The sequence below is a fragment of the Hypanus sabinus genome, chromosome 22, assembly GCF_030144855.1.
Source record: "Hypanus sabinus isolate sHypSab1 chromosome 22, sHypSab1.hap1, whole genome shotgun sequence".
Classification (NCBI taxonomy): Eukaryota; Metazoa; Chordata; class Chondrichthyes; order Myliobatiformes; family Dasyatidae; genus Hypanus; species Hypanus sabinus.
This window is the reverse complement of record NC_082727.1, coordinates 30,749,302-30,756,781: the sequence shown is the minus strand read 5'-3', so window position 1 is coordinate 30,756,781 and position 7,480 is coordinate 30,749,302. Positions and strand designations below refer to the sequence as shown.

General features: G+C 37.8%; 1 protein-coding gene across 2 annotated transcripts in view; it reads right to left on the bottom strand.

Moving 5' to 3' along the window:
- ipmkb (inositol polyphosphate multikinase b) overlaps nt 1–7,480 on the bottom strand; it is a 262,387-nt gene that overhangs the window by 119,166 nt on the left and 135,741 nt on the right. Inside the window, exon 7 of one of the 2 annotated variants that reach the window (XR_009507441.1) lies at nt 128–226. The exons of the other annotated variant lie outside the window; for it this stretch is intronic. The gene's annotated coding sequence lies outside the window, so the exon portion shown is untranslated. Of the gene's footprint in view, nt 1–127; nt 227–7,480 lie in introns of those variants that run through there. 2 annotated transcript variants of the gene reach the window in all.

Genomic DNA, 7,480 nt, shown 5'->3' with positions numbered 1-7,480 from the left:
GGAGGGGATTAAACAGTTGACGTTTCAGGCTGACACACTTCATCAGGATCATGAGTGTGATTTATCTCCCTGAAAGCACCAATTTATCAAAGCATGGTTCCAGTTCACTTGCCTGTATAAAAAGAAACAGCAGCTTTTTCATGGATACACAAGTGATACGACAGAGGCTGGAGATCTGGATCAACACTCGCAAAATCCTGAAGGAACTTGACAAGTCAGGCAGCATCTGTGAAGGAAAATGGACAGTTGATGTTTCGGGCTGAGACCCTTCATCAGGACTGGAAAGGAAGCGGGCAGAAGCTAGGTCAAAAAAAACATAGGAGCGGGAGAGGCGGTGGCGCAGGCAGGTGAAAGATGAATCCAGGTGAGAGGGGAAAGCAGGAGATTAGAGATGTGGAAAAGAAGGCCTTTTTTATGGACAGTTCTTTATCTCTCCATTAATTTTTTAAGTGACACAGTGGAAATAGACTACCAGCATCCTTCATCTCTGGTTATAACTATGGTAGAAACTGCGTCTCAATCTTTAATGAGAAGATGGTAAGGATTTGCACTAACTCCTTTCCACAATTTATTTTATTTATTTAGAGATACAACATAGTAACAGCCTTTCCAGTCCAACAAGCCCACAAGCCCAGTCTCTCCCATGTAACCAATTAACCTACTAACCCATATACTTTTGGGATGTAGGAGGAAATCAGAGTACCCGAAGCAAACCTACTTGGTCGCGGGAAGAACGTACTATTCCTAACAGAGAGCAGCGGGAATTGAACCAGTGTTGCTGGTGCTCTATTGGGATTATGCTAAGCACTTTGCTACTGTGCCACCCCAGGCCAAACTCAGGACATCTGAAACACGTTTCAGCCGAAAACACTTGCATACCTTATTCCCACAAAAAAAGCACTGTGAAGACATGCAGTAGTCTGTTTTACTAAAGCTGGTTGAGGAACAAATACTTGCCAAGACACAGAGAAAATATGTGCTGAATGGTGCCATGGGATCTTCTATCATCAAAATTATTTAGTTTGCTTTCTTGACTATAATGACTTAACATCAATTCTTGGTGCAGTCAGTGCTGGTCACGTCATCATCATTGTCATGCCCAGCATTAAAAATAATTGTCTCCCATAAAGTGGAATTCTTTCCTCCAAGCCAGGCTCTCGCATGTACAGAGGAACTTTGGTGAGGCATTTCATGCCAATGATGCAACCAGTTGGTGACAGATCATACAGATACCTCTAGGGTACCACTTAGCACAGCATGATATACAGTATTAGTTACTGGTGAAATTTGTTGCTGCTTTAATGACATCAACTGCAGTTGTTAACCATATAGGAATCTTCAGCAATTTGCATTCTTCAGTCCCTGTTGGAGGCGACAGCAGTAAACTACAGCTTTACCCAAGGCAATCTCAGGCTTAAATCGCTTTTAATTAGTCCTTTAAAAACATGGAAACAGGTACATGCTCAGAGGGCATAGCTTGGCATGAGTTTTGAATGTGATTTTCTTTTTGGTGGAATAGCTGGTGCAAAGGACTGTGGATCACACTAACAGCAACAGCACAGTTCTCTCTTTGATAAGTGCTGCCCTTAAGGTACATACAGTCGGCTTAAAGTTGTTTTGTAAGTCTGAAAATATTTTATGAAGAAGCAGCTCTAAAGTTTCAAAGGTTGTGGGGCAGAAACTGAAGGAAATGTGCATTCTGGATAGAAATATAGATTTAATTAAATTGAAGCTGGACACTATTGGTCATATCCAATTAGATTTACAAACAATAATGATCAACAGCCATTTCTAAGTTAAGCTACACTGTTATGAGAAATATGGACGACATTTAACTAGGCAGAATCAGAAGAAGCAACTATTACAATGAATGAAGGAACTGAAATTCACTTGAATTAAGGAGATAAGACTTCTAATTATAGATAAGCAGGGCTTGGAGCTGAGAAAGAACAAAAAGCATTGAATAAATCCATGTAGTAAAGGAAATAATCAGTTGGAATGGAAGAAAGCAAAAAGCAGTGGCTTGAGATCCTCGAGCTGCAGAATTATGAAGCAGCAAGAAATAATGAAGTTGAGATTCCCATACCATGGCTCAGTTCAGAGCAGACGATGGGTACAAACTAAGGAAGCAGACATTAGAATGATTAAATGGTGGAAAAGCATGGACACTGTATTTATTGATGATAATTCAGAATCAAAGTCAGAAACAGGTTTATTATCACTGTCACACAGTATGTAGTGAAATTTGCTGCTTTGCAGCAGCAGTGCAGTACAACACATAAAAAAGCTTACTATGTTACAATAATTTATATATATAAACTGTATTCCAGTTAACTGGGCTAATCAGTTAATTGGGGAAGCTGCTTACTTGGAACAACTCATAAAGAACAGAGCCGTGATCTCAACATCTTTGAGGCTGTCTGGGACTACCTAGAGAGACAAAAGCAAACAAGATAGCCAAGGTCTACAGAAGAACTGTGGCAGGTTTTCCAAGATACTTGGAACAAACTATCCGCCATTTTTCATATAAAACTGCATGACAGTGTACCTAAGAGAACTAATGCAGTTTTTAAAAGGGTTGTCATACCAAACATTGATGATTTAGGTATTTTTTTACTGTTTACTGCTCTTTATGGTTTTATTTGCAATTTAGAAACTTTTCATTATTTTTGAAAGCATCTTCCTTTACAGAATTTTTTTACTTATGCCTATGACTTTTGCACAAGTTAAAAAAATTTTGTAAAGTGATGATGCTTTCAAAATATATATATTTTTAATATAGTCTTCACAGTAAGTACCGTGGCTTTAATTTGCAAGGTAGTGAAAGAAACAAGTAAAATCTACAACCCAACTATACACCCAGCTCTAAAAAAAAACCCTGTTCTAATTCATATCTCCTATGTATGTATTTATCTATCTACTCCTTATACTCCTTGGATTCCTTAGGTGTAATAAAACACCTACATTGAATACAAATGAAGAAATAAGGAGGTGTAAAGACAGTCTAGCCTTGAGCTCCATTTGGCCAATATACTGTAGACTGCGAATTTATTGACATAAATTAGTTAGCAGAATCAGAACAAAGGAATGCAAAGCAAAAATCAGTGTCTGACACAGTATGCGTTTTTTGTTAATCTCCAAAAGGATAATACTACACAGACTTGGATCTAACAAGTCCCCAGCTTTAGTATCCTTCATATTCAAAACTGAGACTGGTAAGTGATATTGCCAAATTTAGCAAAAGCACAGAAGGGAACTCAGCATACAGAAGTCAAAGAGGCATGCTAAAATAAATTCATACAAATTTTACTGGAAGTTTTCTAGGGGAAACAAAAATGACTTTGACTTAAAATGTAGTAATCACTGCAACAAAACCAAAATCTAAAACTCTCGAGAGTAAAACAATAAAAATGTGAAATAATGAAAGTTGTAGAACAGCTTACCTCACCATAGTGATATGTTTGAGATTTTGAGATTATATAAATCTCAAAGCTAGTAAACAAATCACCTGAGATTCTAGACTCATTAGCCTGACAATAGTAGGCAAAAGAATGGAAATTATACAAAGGCAAAAAGGGGCAGATTACTTCCAAATTGAGCTATGAAGGATGAGCTCATTGATGAAAAATTATATTTCTTTTTCAAGAGTACCTAATTTCTGAGAATGTTAAAATAACTCAAAGTGCAGGAAAAAATCATTGGATTTGAATTAGGGGCCTGAACTCACCAATATCCTTCCAGGAACATTTCTGATTACAGTTTTTTGATTAGCTAAAGCAGCTTTGAAGACTGAATGTCCAGCCAGTGAGTGAGCAGACTATCTATAAGGCCTTTTAAAATGTACTTTTGAACGACTTATCACAAAAAGAGAATGTGTGCAGAATTGAAAACACAATTGGACCAAGGAGAATGAAAACACAAATATGAATCATCTCAAGGACAAGCCATGAGGATTTTAAGGAAATCAATTGCAAATAATTACCCTCACTATTCATGTTCCTTTTTCTTCATTCTCGGCAGCCGTTTAATGCATGCAACAGGGTAGAAATTAACTGTGAGGTAAATTAGCATATGCAGTTGAACAAAAATCATGGAATTATGCTGAATACTCTTAATAATATTAATTAGCATCAAAGCTTCAGCAAGTATTGTGCTCTGATATCAGAAGTATCCTTTTAATGAGGAAATATGAAGAGAGGAGGTTCAAGCGAATTTGTAACTTCTGCAAAATTACAATCATTACAAGACACAAAAGCTTGAAAGCATATTCCACAAGGTTTAAGGTCTGTTTCTATATCCCCCTGTCATAAGACTACTGAACTTTCCTCTAGAATGATAAAAATGGGCTCTTGGCCTCACAATCAACCTCATTATGACTTACACCTTGCTTGCCTGCACTACACCCTCTCTATAACACCCTATTCTGCATTGTTTTTCTTTGTAATTCTTCGATAAAGTGTTGGAATGAAATTATCTGAATGGACAGAATGCACTAATTACACTACTCTACCTTGGTTATGTGACAATAATGAAGAAATTACCAATTACTTTTAAAACTGATCTCACTAGTTTCTTGGAGGAGCTTGTGCTATATTTTAAATAAACTTTCATTGCAATACTGCAGAATTTTAAATAAGTAAGCCTGGCTTAATGATACTTTCCAGAAACATCAGATCAGTTTCTGGGATGAGAGAAATATCTATCCAGAATGGTCACATTTCAACCTCTCTTTAGTTCTTAATTGAATAATTTCAGGTCTTTTGCTTTACTGAATATTTGGAAGAATATTCCAATTATCAATAAGTGGAGAGTGTATACCTGAAGTGTTGAGTGTGAACTGATTGATTATTCATTGAAAACCAAAATTTGAATCAAAATCATAAAATGCTGGAAATACATAGCAAGTCAGGCAGCGTCTATCAAAAGAGCAACAGAGTTACTGTTTCAGTCAATAAATTTATTAGCAAAAGAGGTAATAGTTTATTAGTGGAAGGTGTAGAATGAGAAATGTTACACATGCCCATGAACAGGCACAGTTTGGAACTCTACACATCCAACTACTTATCTATTTTATTTGGAAGAAGAATGAGGGTTAAAAAAAAGTTGTTCAATATGAGAAAAACAAATTTCTACAGATGTACCATGGAGAGTATGCTAACTAGTTGCATCACCATCTGTTACCAAGAGACCACTGCACAGGATTGGAAAAAGCTACAGTGGGTTGTAAACACAGCCGGCTCCTTCATGGCTACTAGCCTGCCCACCATCGACAATGAAGGACGCCTTTGAAAGGTGATGTCTCAAGAAGGCAACATCATGAAGCACCACCAGCACCAGAGATGTCCCTATCTCATTGCTACCATCAGGGAGGAGGTAAAGGACCTTGATATTTTAGAATCACTCAACATCATAGGTACAGCTTCTTCCCTTCTGCCATCAGATTTCATGAACTCATGAAAACCTCAATATTTTTGCTTGCTTTTTGCACTACTTATTTATTTTATATGTTGTCCAAAATAAGTATATTAAATACCATATATAGATATCTTATTTATGTATGTTATATATTATCAATAATTATACAGTACCTATAAAAAGTATTCACCCTCCTTTGGAAGTTTTCATGTTTTATTGTTTTACAACATCGAATCACAGTGGATTTAATTGGCTTTTTTGGTATTGACCAACAGAAAAAGATTCTTCTATGTCAAAGAGAAAACAGATCTCTACAAAGTGATATAAATTAATTACAAAATGATTGGTTGCATAAGTATTCACATCTCTTCAAGTTAGTAAATAGAAGATGTACCTTTGGCAGAAATTACAGCCTTGAGTCTGTGTAGATAGGTCTCTATCCGCTTTGCACATCTGGACACTGCAATTTTTCCACATTCTCTACAAAACTGCTCAGGCTCTGTCAGACTGCATGGGGATCATGAATGAACAGCTCTTTTCAAGTCCAGCCGCAAATTTTCAGTTGGATTGAGGTCTGGACTCTGACTTGGCCACTCCAACATTAACTTTGTTGTTTTCAAGCCATTCCTGTGAAGCTTTGGCTTTATGCTTGGGTCATTGCCTTGCTGAAAAACACATTTATGCATAGGTATACTGCTTGCAGAACCATAGCTTTAGTCAAATTGGTCGTCGTTTTTGAACTTAAAACACAGAACAGTACAACACAGTAAAGGCCCTTTAGCCCATGATGTTGCGCTGATCTATTGACCTACTCTAAGATCAATCTAACCATCCCTTCCCCATAGCCCTCCATTTATCTATTGCATAGTCCTTAAGAGCTCCTAGTGTGTCTGTCTTTACCACCATGCCTGGCATGGAGTCCTATGTACTCTCCACTCTCTGTATAAAAATAACTTGCCTCTGACATCCCCCTATATTTCACCTCCAATCACCTTAGAATTACCTCCTGTTGTATTAGCCATTTCTGTTCTGCTGCCAATTGAGTTGAATTTGCACATTCTTTCTGTGATTGGAGATGAGATTCTACACATGTTGGAAATCTTCAGCAGCACACACAAAAGGTTTTGATACGTTTGAAGCAACAAATTTCTAACACATTTAAAGAACTTAAGGTACTTAATAAGTACCTAATAAAGTACTTTTAATGCATATCTAATGGAAAAAATGTAGGAAAGCAGCAACAAATCCAAGCAATGCATGGGTTCCCAAGCAACAATGTTTCAATGTGAGAAGTGGTGGCAAGGTGTTATTCTGGTTGGAGGTCCGTAACGTGATGTTCCATAGGTAGCTGCATGGGGCCTCTATTGTTTGTGATGTACATAAGTAACTTGGATAAAAATGTAGAATTGAATTGAATTGAATTTATTTCTTACATCCTTCACATACATGAGGAGTAAAAATCTTTATGTTCCATCTCCATCTAAATGTGCCACATGCAATCATAGTAATTTATAATAAATAGAACAGTCAACGCAATATAGAGTACACTCAAATCAGCATGAGTTAATCAGTCTGATGGCCTGGTGGAAGAAGCAGTCCTGGAGGCTAGTGGTCCTGGCTTTTATGCTGTGGTACCATTTCCCAGATGGTAGCAGCTGGAATAGATTGTGCTTGGGATGACTAGGGTCTCAATGATCCTAGGGGCCCTTTATACACACCCGTCCTTGCAAATGTCCTGAATCACTGGAAGTTCACAACTACAGATGAGCTGGGCTGTCCATATCACTCTCTGCAGAGTCCTGTAATTAAGGGAGGTTCAGTTCACATTCCAGGCAGTGATGCAGCCAGTCAGGATGCTCTCAATCGTGCCCTTGTAGAAAGCTCTTAGGATTTGGGGGCCCATACCAAACTTCCTCAACCGTCTGAGGTGAAAGAGGCACTGTTGTGCCTTTTTCACCACACAACTAGTGTGTACAGACCACGTGAGGTCCTCGGTGATATGGATGCCGAGGAACTTGAAGCTGTTTACCCTCTCAACCCTAGATCCATTGATGTCAATAGGGGT